At 31.3% G+C, this 15,054-nt stretch overlaps 1 protein-coding gene across 1 annotated transcript in view; it reads right to left on the bottom strand.

Annotated features, from left to right (window-relative positions):
* Positions 1-13,416, bottom strand: part of LOC137648404 (facilitated trehalose transporter Tret1-2 homolog) — a 314,465-nt gene extending 301,049 nt beyond the window's left edge. Inside the window, exon 1 of the mRNA XM_068381330.1 lies at positions 10,605-13,416. The gene's annotated coding sequence lies outside the window, so the exon portion shown is untranslated. The remainder of the gene's footprint in view (positions 1-10,604) is intronic.
* Positions 13,417-15,054: the final 1,638 nt, after the last annotated feature.

The raw sequence follows: 15,054 nt of genomic DNA, 5'->3' as shown, positions 1-15,054 counted from the left end.
TAAATCATTAATTCCTGTTTAATATAGCTAGAAGAATTTCAAATGAAGTATTTAATGATTAATTCCATTTAGATATCGCTATAAGTATTCCATATTGAGTTTTTGATAATTAATTCCAGATCGATACCTCTAGAAGTATTCCATGTTGAATATTTGATAATTAATTCCAGTTTAATATCGCTAGAAGAATTCCAAATTAAGCATTTCCTACTCAATTCCAGTATAATATCGCTAGAAGAATTATAAATTGTGAATTTAATCGTTATTTTCAGTGTAATATCGCTGGAAGTATTCAAAATTGAGAATTTAATACGTAATTCCATATAGATATCACTATAAGTATTCCACATTGAGTAATTGATAATTAATTCCACTTTGATACCAATAGAAATATTCCAGGTTGAATATTTTATAATTAAATTCCTAATTGATAATGCTAGAAGTATTCCAGATTGAGTATTTTATAATTGAATTCCAGATTGATACCGTTAGAAATATTCCAGATTGAGCATTGTATAATTAAATTTCAGATTGATGCCGTTAGAAATATTTTAGATTGAGCATTTTATAATTAAATTCAAATATTCATAACGCTAGATATATTCCAGATTGAGTATTTTATAATTAAATTCAAATATTCATAACGCTAGATATATTCCAGATTTAGTATTTTATAATTAAATTCTAGATTGATACCGTTCAAGATATTCCAGATTTAGTATTTTATAATTAAATTCCAGATTGATACCGTTAGAAATATTCCTGATTGAGTATTTTATAATTAAATTCCAGATTAATACCGTTAGAAATATCCCAGCTTTAGTATTTTATAATCAAATTCCAGATTGATACCGTTAGAAATATTCCAGATTGAGTATTCTATAATTGAATTCCAGATTGATACCGCTAGAAATATTCCAAACTGAGCATTTTATAATTAAATTCCAGATTGATAACGCTAGAAATATTCCAAACTGAGCATTTTATAATTAAATTCCAGATTGATCCCGCTAGAAATATTCCAAACTGAGCATTTTATAATTAAATTCTAGATTGATAACGCTAGAAATATTCCAAACTGAGTATTTTATAATTAAATTCCAGATTGATACCGCTATAAATATTCCAAACTGAGCATTTTATTATTAAATTCAAGATTGACACTGTTAGAAATATTACAGATTGAGTATTCTATGATTAAATTCCAGATTGATACCGCTAGAAATATTCCAGATTGAGTATTTTATAATTAAATTCCAGATTGATACCGTTAGAAATATTCCAGATTGAGTATTCTATGATTAAATTCCAGATTGATACCGCTAGAAATATTCCAGATAGAGTATGTTATAATTAAATTCCAGATTGATACCGTTAGAAATATTCCAGATTGAGTATTCTATACATAAATTCCAGATTGGTACCGTTAGAAATATTCCAGATTGAGTATTCTATAATTAAATTCCAGATTGATACCGCTAGAAATATTCCAGATTGAGTATTCTATAATTAAATTCCAGATTGATACCACTAGAAATATTCCAGATTGAGTATGTTATAATTAAATTCCAGATTGATACCGATAGAAATATTCCAGATTTAGTATTTTATAATTAAATTCCAGGTTGATACCGTTAGAAATATTCCAGATTTAGTATTTTATAATTAAATTCCAGATTGATACCGTGAGAAATATTCCAGATTGAGTATGTTATAATTAAGTTCCAGATTGATACCGTTAGAAATATTCCAGATTGAGTATGTTATAATTAAATTCCAGATTGATACCGTTAGAAATATTCCAGATTTAGTATTTTATAATTAAATTCCAGGTTGATACCGTTAGAAATATTACAGATTTAGTATTCTATGATTAAATTCCAGATTGATACCGCTAGAAGTATTCCAAACTTGATAGTCATACACACCGAAGGAGATTTAAAATGTTTACACGGTATTCAAATTCCCCCATTTATTCTTACAAGGCTTCAGGTGGAGGGTTTAATGGTGACTCATATGCTTTCATATAAACTTTGCAAACATGGAAGGCTAAGTTATACACCAACATGCTGCATCTATTCCGGTCCTGCCTTTAATATGGCAAGTAAAGTCGAGTTGCGCTAGTGTCATATGCATAATTTCCATATTACAGTATATATGTATATACTGAATATATATACATACATATATATATACTGAATATATATATATATATATATATATATATATATATATACATATATATATATATATATATATATACATATATATATATATATATATATATATATATATATATATATATATATATATACAGTATGTGCGTGTATGTATATATGTATATATATTTGCATGTATATATATGTGTGCGTGTGCGTGTGCTTACACGCAAACAGACACACACACACACACACACACATATATATATATATATATATATATATATATATATATATATATACATACATATATATACATGTGTATATATATATATATATATATATATATATATATATATATATATATATATATAAGTAGTGTTTGTGTGCATACTCAATTACATGTAAGACAGATTTATAAATAACTTAGAATCGTTTACCTTTACTGTTAATTAAAGAACTTCTCGAAATCTAATATTCCGGAAGCCATGATTATTCAATGCCAGGAATTAAAGAAAGAAAATTAGCCAATTATTCATTGTCAGTAACAGAAAACGGGATACGAACATATCAATTTTCATTTAAAAGGAAATATAAGTGAATTTATTTTAGAATTCATCTCATAGTTGCTGATTTTGTGTGTGACCTTCCAATATATTATAACCCAAGGACTGCTGAAATGGATAATAATAATAATAATAATAATAATAATAATAATAATAATAATAATAATAATAATAATAATAATAATAATAATAATAATGATAATAAAGATCAGGATACAGAGTATGCTTACTAATCTAAAGATGCAGTTATTTCTATTTTATAGAAATGGCTAAATTGTTTAGCCAAATTGCCTTTGACTAATCATGAAATGAATTTAGTTTCCATTTCAGTGAATTCTTGCCCTGGAAACTATATTCGCAGTGACTTCTCTCTGACTTTGAGAGTGAAACACATTAAATGACCTATTACACTGCCCACGAATTCTTGTTCTAACTAATGAAATAGATCAACAAAATTAACTTTTAAAGAAAATATTATTATTATTATTATTATTATTATAATTATTAATATTATTATTATTAATAATAATAATAATAATAATAATAATAATAATAATAATAATAATAATAATAATAATAATAATAATAATATTATTATATATATGTATATATATATATATATGTATATATATATATATATATATATATATGTGTGTGTGTGTGTGTGTGTGTGTCTGTGTGTAAAGTCAGGTAAAATAGCAACCGCCATCGGAAATTTGTTATTATTATTATTATTATTATTATTATTATTATTATTATTATTATTATTATTATTATTATTACTGGCTAACCTACAACTCTAGTTGGAAAGACAGGATATTATAAGCTCAAGGGTTCCAACAGGGAAAAATAGACCAGTGAGGAAAGGGAATAAGGAAATAAATAAACTACAAGAGAAGCACTGAACAATTGAAATATTTTAAGATCAGTAACAATATTAGAATAGTTTAAGGACAGTAACATTAAAATAGATATTTCATATACATTGAAACTATAAAAACTTGAAAAAAAGAAGAGAAATAGAAATAAGATAGAATTGTGTGCCCTAGTGTACCCTCAAGCAAGAGATATCTAACCCAAGACAGTGGAAGACCATGTTACAGAGGCTATGACATTACCCAAAACTAGAGAACAATGGTTTGTTTTTGGAGTTTCCATCTACTAGAAGAGTTTCTTACCATAACTAAATAGTCTCTTCTACCCTTACCAAGAGGAAAATAACCACTGAACAGTTACAGTGCAGTAGTTAACCCCTTGAGCGAAGAATTCTTTGGTAACCTCAATGTTGTCAGGTAAGTGGACAGATGAGAATGTGGGAAGAATAGGCCAAACCATTCGATGTATGTATAGGCAGAAGAAAACATGCGCCGTAACCAGAGAGAGGGATCCAATGTAGTAGTCTGGCCAGTCAAAGGTCCCAAGAACTCTCTACATGTAGTAGCTCAGCGGGTGGTTTGCGCCGTGAAAATATACTACAATAGAATTAATGAACAATCAAAATGAAATATTTTATGAGTAACAATATTAAAATAGATTTTTCATATATAAACCATAAAAACTTGAAAAACAAACAAGAGGAAGAGAAATAAGATAGAATAGTGTGTCCAAGTGTACACAATCACTATTCATGTGCTATGTATAAGTAACTTGACTTGCTAATCCCATGCTCATTCCAAGCATTCCTCGAATAAATCACAGTAACAGGATCTAACTGCACCAGGGAAACTTGACTTACTGGACACAAGATTAACGTACCTTTGCATTCAGATCTTCCCGGAGAATACTATCCAGATTGTAATGCTAAGGTATGCAGTTAATTCTAATAGTCATATTCCAGAAGTTTTATTCCAGCTGTGACCAAGTTGTGGAATGATCTTCCTAATCAGGTAGTTGAATCGGTGGAAATTCAAATGTTCAAACTTGCATTGAGTGTTTTCATGTTGAACAGGCTGACATAAATCTCTATTTATAGTTTGTATTTATATGAAAGATCTATTTTAACGTTGTTTTTATATTCTATATTAATGGATCATTACTTCTCTTGAATTTGATTTATTTATTTATTTCCTTTCCTCACTGGGCTATTTTTTCCCTGTTGGAGCCCTTCGGTTTATAGCATCCTGCTTGTCCTACTAGGGTTGTAGCTTAGCTGATAATAATAATAATAATAATAATAATAATAATAATAATAATAATAATAATAATAAAGGGGGGGAGGGAATGGGATGGGGTAGGAGCTTCCCTCCCCACCACCCTCAATATAAGTTTTCCTGCAGAACCATCAAAAAGCTAGAGAAGCAATCAGTAGAGCGCAGACCTCCTCCGCTTATTTCTCTATCTTTCGCTCGACCCTGACCTTGATCTTTGACTTTAACATGTATCAATAGGCGTGGATTTTCATACACTCAAACATGAGCCAATTTTGAAGTCTCTGTGACAACGGTGTCCAAACTTAATAATAATAATAATAATAATAATAATAATAATAATAGAACTTATGTTATTAGCAAGGGAAAGTACACAAAATCAGTTCAACTGGGCTCAAAGTCAGTAATTACGCAAGGAAAACCATACTTAATTTCTGAACAAGGAAATGACTAGACTTTCACAGATACCAATCGGGCAAATAATTTCATATCTGGTATAAAAGAACTAGTGTACCCGAGCTGCTAAAAATTACGTCTGAATATTTAGATAGATGTGCACACACACACACACGCGCGCACACAGATTTAACCCTTCGCACCCCCTCACCCTTTCCAAACCACAACCCGCTGGTTTGGCAATTGGTGGGAGATTTCGGTTTCCCAGTGTACCTCTTGGTATAACCCTTCTCACCATGGTATGATTACTCTATCTCCCCCTGAGATATATATATATATATATATATATATATATATATATATATATATATATATATATATATATACAGTATATATATATATATATATATATATATATTTATATATAAACATATATATATACCCCCACATATATGTATATATATATATATATATATATATATATATATATATGTATATATGTGTATGTATATATATATATATATATATATATATATATATATATATATATATATATATATATATACCCAGAAACTTGTTCTTTATTATAAAGGGGGAGATCACCCCCAAACAATAAATTCTTGACTGAAACCTTTTTATATTTCAACCTTGAAAATACGTTTTACATTCATTTAGAATCCTAGAATATACAAAATTCTTAGAAAATAATGTTGGGGGATAATATTGGTGTTGATTAATATGTTTTATCACTTATACACAGTAAAAATATGTTCGAACTCTCCATGCATATGTTGACAAATACTCATTCGTGATTGGTCCGTGACAGCGGTCTACTGACCAATCACGAAACAATCAAGATGTCGTTTCTGAATCCGAAGCAATTTGGCTCATTAAGTCTTTAATATGACAACTGAAACGTTTGTTAATAGAATCTCATACCACAATTCCAGTCAGTTCTCAAATAAGAGATGAACGTCAATGAAAATTTCCCATTATTTGATATAAAAAGCTTATTGCCAGGTAATACTACGTCGAATCTGATTCTCCACTTGTTTTGCAACGAGATGAGCTATTATTATTATTATTATTATTATTATTATTATTATTATTATTATTATTAATTCTGTAAGTAGTAAAAGGGACTTGGATTATCATCACCAATTTACTATTTCTAATTTTTATTACTATTCTTATGGTACTGGTAGTAGACGAAACAACAAAGGTAAGGAATATATACAATAATCACCGTTTTCTATTATTGCTAGCATTATTAATAGTATTATGATCATTGTTCGAGTGCCCCTTTGGTAAGAGACTCCTAGTGCCCCAATACTCTAATTGTAAAGGATATTTTCATAGTCGAAACCTATAAATGAAATCTCCCCTTTATTATAATAAAGAGCAAGTGTCCCAATATATATATCTATATATATATATATATATATATATATATATATATATATATATACATATATATATATATATACATATTTATGTATATGTATATATATATATATATATATATATATATGTATATGTATATATATATATACAGTATATATATACACATATATATCCGGTCACGCTCATCTACATTGCCAGACATATAACTACTCGGTTTCTCCCACTCCCTGGGGTAGGGGGATAGAGAGTTGTCATACCCTGGTGAGAGAGAGGTTCGTGTGCGTCTGTATTTAGCTGTAATTTTTGACAGGTCGCGTATGCTAGCATATAAGAAAAAGTCCGTAGAGTTATCAGAACAGAATCAGCCAATTTATAACACTGTTACGGAAAATTCCTATTCCACAGTTTTGCAGTAAATAGAATGAACGCTGTTTGTACAGGTTGATGAGACACTGTAACAAATCAAAGCTATTTTGAATACTGAATATCCGTGATATGAGAAACACATGATATTTCCAGAAGTACTGGCAATAAAGGTGATAGAGAAAGTTCCATATTAAATTCATACTTAGGGTAGATAGACACATGGTTACTTTCCTCTTGGTAAGGGTAGAAGAGACTCTTTAGCTATGGTAACAGCTCTTCTAGAAGGACACTCCAAAATCAAACCATTGTTCTCTAGTCTTGGGTAGTGTCGTAGCCTCTGTACCATGGTCTTCCACTGTCTTGGGGTAGAGTTCTCAAGTTTGAGTGTACACTCGGTCTCACTATTCTATCTTATTTCTCTTTTTCTTTTTCTTTTTTTGAAGTTTTTATAGTTTATATATGAAAGATTTACTTCAATGATGTTACTGTTCTCAAGATATTTTATTCTAATTATTCATTACCTCTCTTATAGTTTATTTATATCCTTATTGCCTTTCCTCACTGGGCTATTTTCTCTGTTGGGGCCATTAAGCGTATACCATCCTGCTTTTCTAATTACGGTTGTAGCCTAGCAAATAATAATAATAATAATAATAATAATAATAATAACAATAATATTATAATAATGATAATAATAATAATAGTAATAATAATAATAATAATAATAATAATAATAATAATAATAATAATAATAATAATAATAATATAGGTTCCAATGATGGTTGAAACTTTCTTCTATTACTGGAAAGTAAATGAAACCACATACAACAATTTCCTCATTAATATGAAGAACAATGGGATTTAGGTTGACACACCCAAATAGGGAAAGTATTCCATGAAAAATAGAAGAAATTTTACGAAGAATGTAACATTATTGCCTTTATTCGTGTATAAACATGGAATTTGGAAGCCTTATAAACATTATCTGGCTTCGTAGAGAAATGGTACTGTACAGATTAATGACTACGGGAAAGGAAGATGAGAATAGAATGCATCACCACTTGTTGCCAGATATTCAAAATCAAAAGTACGACTTTATGGAGTAGGAGTATGTCACGATATCAGTTCATTAGGTAGTAGGTTGGCCAGGGCACCAATCCACCCGTTGAGATACTACCACTAGAGTGTTATGGGGTCCTTTGACTGGCCAGACTGTACTACAATGGATTCCTCTCTGGTTACGGCTTATTTTCCATTTGCCTACACACCGAATAGTCTGGCATATTTTTTCTATATTCTCCTTTGTCCTCATACACCTGACAACCCAGAAATTACTAAACAATTCTTCTTCTCTAAAGAGGTTAACTACTGCACTGTAATTATTCTGTGGCTACTTTCCTCTTAGTTAGGGTAGAAGAGACTCTTTAGATATGATAAGCAGCTCTTCTAGGTGAAAGACACACCGAAATCAAACCATTGTTTTCTAATCTTGAGTAGTGCCATAGCCTCTGTTCCATAGTCTTCCACTGTCTTGTATTAGAATTCTCTTACTTAAGGGTACACTCGGACACACTATTCTATCTTATTTCTTTTCCTCTTGTTATTTTGAAGTTTTTATAGATTATATATGAAAGATTTATTTTAGTGTTGCTATTTTTCTTAAACTTCTCTCGTAGTTTATTTCCTGATTTCCTTTCCCCACTGGGCTATTTTCCCTTTTGGAGCCCTTGGGCTTATTTCATCGTGCTTTTTCAGCTAAGGTTGTAGTTCAGCAAGTAATAATGTAATAATGATATTGATAATAATGTAATCATTTTACCAAAGTTCAGTCTTTTACAGTACCATGACAACTCACTAATGCGAAGCCTTATATATGTATTTTTTTTTATTTTGTTAATTATATCATCCTCTCACTTCTTATTTTCAAGGTCAGTAGTCACATAACTATTTAAGAGTAACTTTATTAGTTTAAAATCTTACAGTATGATTTTAAGATTAAAGTTTCCTTGAAACTATCATCGACAACACTTCCTCTGCCATTTCTTAAAAGAAAAGATTTGTAATGGGGTCCATATTATTATTATTATTAGTAGTAGTAGTAGTAGTAGTAGTAGTAGTAGTAGTAGTAATAGTAGAAGTAACTAAACTAGACCCGAGTTGGAAAAGCAGGATGCTATAAGCCCAAGGGCTCCTACAAGGAAAAATAGCGCAGTGAGGGAAGGGAATGAGGAAATAAATAAACTGCAAGAGAAGTAATGAACAATTAGAATAAAATATATCAAGAACAGCAACAACATCAAAAGAGATCACCCAAAACCTGAGTAATTAGGCTCATGTTGAAGCCTCATGGTTAAGTAAGTTAGAAGCATCACTAATCTATTTGAACAAAGCCAGACATATTTGTATATTATCAAGGTTGACCTCAATAGTTAGATCTGAAAGTACATCAATCGGGTGTTGTTTATATGTGTACAAGCTGATAGTCAGAATTAAAGTCAACTAATATATGTCAGTCTGTATTTATTGATATAATCGGAAATTTTATTTGTACTTTCTTATTTGCACAAAACTCTAGATTTTTTCTTAGAATCTTCTTAGAGGGTTAGTTTAATATAATTTTTCTCTTGATTTCAGTGGAAAATAATTGTTTGTTATTTACTCTTAAGTCAATTACCTTAAGGTACTTTATAATGATATATCAAGTAATCGCTCTTAAATTCTTATAATTATCCGTAAAGTGACAGTTTTTTCTTATAATGACAGAAATAATGACATTAAATCTTAAATTCCCATAGTTATATTGTTTGTTTCCTTAGGAAATTAAAAGTATGATGGGTCTATTCATGTATATAAGTTTTATAATTTGGGCAAATGCCCATCATACAAGTAAATTATTTATTTACTTTCAAGGAGTGTTAAGGTTAGATTGATTAGAAAAAAAAAAAAAGTTTATGAAATAGACCGATAACTTCTATCCGTGTACCCGTTGAATAAGAAATGATATATTTCCTGACTATTTGTATGTTATCATACAAGGTAAATTCTTGTGTCGACTGTAGCAGATCTGTTTAGACATATTTCGTGAAGGACTCTTTAAGTTAACAAGTAACTCTCGATCATCAGTTATGAACAGAAAGATGTCTTTGTTTATTATGTAACTTAATGTTTTTGGTAATTATATGGTGGTTTTTACTGAGTGAGAATCAGATACTTAAAGAAATACTTTATTAATAGTCAAACTGTGATTCTGTAATAATGATGATAATAATAATAATAATAATAATAATAATAATAATAATAATAATAATAATAATAATAATAATAATAATATTTATTATCATTATTATTGTTATTATTATTATTATCATCATCATCATGATATGCTTTTATCCGTAATTAACAAAAAAATAATCACATATTTACTCCTTTCTCTTTGCAAATAGTAAAACGCTTAATACCTTGAACACAATTTTCTTGTTCTCATTTTACAACGAGCAAATTCTTAAAACCTTGCAAGACTTAAGATCAAGTCTTAATATGGAATACAGTATATCACAGGTACTTACCTAGGCACAGCTATACACAAGTCCTCGGTGGGGATAGCTTTTTCAACAGTAACGTACAGACAGGCTTCTCTTAGTCATTTCGACAATAGAATCCTCTTCTCAGAAATTTGGTGAACAGAAATAAAATCCTGTTTTTTCTTTCCATTGTTTTCTCATCACACCAATCACGCCAACTGTTTTTTATTTTATCTCTCTTTCAGTTTCGATTTCCTCTCTCCCCCCTCTTTATCACAACACCCTTGACCAAGTTTTCCTTGGACGCATATATAAAATCCTTTTCATTTTACTATTTGCGTAAGTTTGCGTCAGTTATATCCTTCGATTTCCATTTTAATCTGACCGAAAAAAAAATCAAAATATCTTTCTGGCGAGGATATAAACAGGGTTTTTTTTTTTCTTTATATATTTTCTAGAGATTTAGAGCCAAACTCAGCCAGACTCGCCAATACGCTGATTCAGCACCTGACGCAGTTGATTCCGGATGGCAAACTTCACAAATATTATTTTCTTTTCATTTTTTTGCGATTTCCAGTTTTTTTCATATAGTCAAGTAATATTTGGCAGTCTGTGTTTTTTTGTAATCGGAAATTATACTTGTAATCTTTTTTTCTATCTATTTTGCACAAATTTCTATATATTTTATTTTCTTAGATTCCTCTTCGCTTGTTAGTTTACTGTAGTTTTCTCTTGATTTCAGTGGAAAATAATTGGTTAGTATTCATTTTCAAATCAATTATCTTAAATTTCTTTATAATGATGAGGATATAATAATTAAATTCTTATAATTATCAGCATAGGGGGACAGTTTTTTCTTATAATAGGAGAACTAACGACATTAAATCTTGAATTCTCATATTCGTCAAATATGCAGTGATAAGTCCTTAATTTTATATACCGAATAAGGAGTTAACGTTACAGAATTCTCATAATGGCTAAGTATTTCCTGAAGTCGATTTGTTTTGATTACTGAAGTTCAAGAAATAACCGATGGGCGGCGCTAGTCCAAGGTAAACCTCCAGAATTGACGTAAAAGCTAAAGGATCATAAATCCATCAGACGATCTTTTTTTGGAAGACGTATGGATGTGTTCGGATTCACCGTGGGGGGGTACAGACACAGGGACCGGAAGAATTATTGTCTCTTTCTTCTTTCGTTATCATCTAATGAATATTCCTATATAAAAAGAAAGGCCGACCTGGAAGCCAAAGGTTGGGTATCATCAATTGTTTTTTCTCTTATCATAGGAAAGAGAAAAAGAAAGGCGCTATGGAAGCCTTCGTATTATTGTCCTTCTCGTGACTCTGGGAAAAGTGAGGCGAAAGGGGCACTTGGGAGTTTTATACTTTATACTTTTGCCGTGGGTTATCAATGGCATTATCGCCAGGCTTTCGCTTCTTCGGGAGGGAGGCCAAAGCTGGGAATGTCCCCTGGGGGAGGAAGGGTGACTAACAGACACTAATGCACATCACAGTACATTGAATTGTTCTCGCCTCGACGTCGAAGGCTCTGGAAGATAAGGTAGGTAGATGGCCAGGGATTCTCGTCACAGTGGTTATCATGGAATCGCGTTTGTCTTAAGACTTCATGACAAACGCTGTTAATTTTCGGCTGCGGTTCATTTTTAGATTCCTAATATTCTGCTGATGGCATTGCGAAGTCAATTGATCCCTTGTGGTCCGGAGAAGACTCATGGCGAGAGAGAGAGAGAGAGAGAGAGAGAGAGAGAGAGAGAGAGAGAGAGAGAGAGAGAGAGAGAGAGAGAGAGAGAGAGAGAGAAAAGGGGGCGTGACCCACAAAGAGATGCGAACACACTAGCCGTGTGTGCCGGGTGAGACGTCCTCTTCGAAGGCCACTGCTTCCTGTTTTTATTAACTTTTTTAATTTTTTTTTTCTTTGCAGCAGATTTCAGAAAGAGTTTCCTTTACGTACTTATCACATAAACTACATTAATAACTCACTATGACTCCCACTGTGTACTTACAAATAGTCTTTAATTGCCGATTGCAAAGATCTACGTATTACGTATCTCCTTAGTGGAAGATTCGCGCTTGAGATAATATATGGATTCTAACATCTACATTTCACTTATGGTAATCTACAGAAGGTCCTGGTAGGATACTTTAAGGAATAAAGTCTCTGTCAAAAAATTATTATCGTAAGTTTACAAGATTCACTATTCATCTCTAGGTCTATTTATCTATCTATCAAACAGTTCACCAGAAGCGGGGGTATATTCATTCACACGGCACCGTATCCAATATTACGCTGAATTCGACAGTTTTCTGATCTTTTGAAAAATCTTTTCTTACAGTTTTAAACAGTCAGTACTGAAGGCAGTTTTTGTCAAACACGTCAATTCACACAAACATTTTTTTTTTTTTTTTTTAGCTTTTTTGCTTTTTTGTGAAGCCCTTCCGCTAAAACCGTGGATTTTTGGAAATCCTCATCAGGCGAGACTCATGTCCCCGTAAAACATCAATTCCTCATTATACTTTTTTCTAGACTTTGTTTTCGGGTCACCATAACCGTAGATCAAGCTTCCTTATTTTCCGTAGCATCACCTCTGTCATCCTAGAGCGGTCATGTGATTATATAGATGCTCCGGAAGTAAAATGGGAAAGAGACTGCGAAAACGAAAAAAAGAGGAGAGAAGGAGAAAGAAAAAAAATAAATAAACGAGGACGAGAGAGAAATATCGTTTTAGCCAAATGAACGCGCGTGTTAAAAAAGTCTTCCAGGATCTTGGGGTAGAGTGAGGGAGTGTTTTGGGGGAGAGACCTCCAAGAGAGAGCGAGCTACTATCACCACCGCGTCTGCCTGCCGACTGACGGGACACCCGGCACCCAGCAGTCAGGAGGACGGACGGACGGAACGGGGCCAGCGAGGCCTGCTGCTGGCTCTAAATGATGGACGGTATAGGTAGTACCTATGTGCTCGAACTCGATAGGGGAGAGGGGGGGACATAACCTGGTTCAACCAGGTCCGAAGAAAAAAGGTAAATAGACTGAGGAGTGCCTCACTCGACAGACGAAACAGCAGTGCCATCGATGCATGTCATGATTAAATCTGACAGCTGACAGTAAACGAGAGAGAGAGAGAGAGAGAGAGAGAGAGAGAGAATTGAAAAAGCTGTCGAAAGGTAAAATAGCAAGCTGTCAGATAGCTGCATAACACTGGTAAGGTTGCAAAGAGCCATGACGTATATCTCCTCTATATAATAAAGAGCAGGTTTCAGGTATACAGTATATGTATATACATATATATAAGTGCATGTATATATATATATATATATATATATATATATATATATATATATATATATATATATATATATATATATATATAGTCATTCATTCAAGCCATATATACCTCTTAATATCAAATTCGCTGTGCCTCTGGATCAGAGACCCAAGAGGGAATTAACTTTATGAGAATAGCTTCTGGTCGGCCAAGGATTCGAACCCGGATCAAGTCGTAATGAGTTTACAGTGACCACCACGATACCACAAAGTGACCTATATGAATGAATGAAAATTATGAGTAAATGTGATAAGTTATCATTATCATATATGTGTATATATATATATATATATATATATATATATATATATATATATATATATATATATTTATATGAATAATATATATATATATATATATATATATATTTATATACAAGCATACATATATATAGATATATATGCATATATATATGTATATATATATATATATATATATATATATATATATATATATTCATATAAATATATATACATATATATATATATATATATATCCACGTCCCTTGGGTATGGGGAGAGGAGATAGTTATACCCTGGGGAGACCGGGGGGGGGGGGGGGTGGACGGGCCTGTGCGTGTATATGCATATCTATCTAAATATTTAGCCATCATTTTGACGGGTCGCGTACACTAGTAGAGAATACACGATCTATCTAGCGCAAACAACCCACAAATAAAAAATCAAATAATTGAAAATATCCAAGGAAGCTAATTTAGGTCAATAAAATTGTGATGTAGGAACAAGATACGGTAGGCAGATTAAATACAATGATAAAGAAAGCCGGAACAAATGAGTGTTGAATAAATCGGAAAAATAGATAATTAGTAATTGAACCAAAAAGAACATTAGAAAAAAAAACATTAAAAATACGAGTTGCTGTTAAATGTATATTATTTAGAAATCCAATGAAATTTCTGAAAAGAAATATATAAAACAGTAGGTAATCGCTAATTGCAAGAAGCAAAAACCAGGGACGAAATTAAGAAAAGAAAAAAAAAATACGAAATCGATGGAAAAAAAATTTTTGCTGAGAAAATCTCAATTTCATCTCTAAATCATGCTGACGTTCGTGATCGATGAACTAATGATGATGAACTGTCCGGGATCGTGATGAAGTTCCGTGAATGACGACAAAATACCCCAATAAC

The sequence above is a fragment of the Palaemon carinicauda genome, chromosome 1 (genome assembly GCF_036898095.1).
Source record: "Palaemon carinicauda isolate YSFRI2023 chromosome 1, ASM3689809v2, whole genome shotgun sequence".
Classification (NCBI taxonomy): Eukaryota; Metazoa; Arthropoda; class Malacostraca; order Decapoda; family Palaemonidae; genus Palaemon; species Palaemon carinicauda.
Note: the sequence above shows the minus strand (reverse complement) of the source record. Positions and strands in the feature narration are given on the sequence as shown.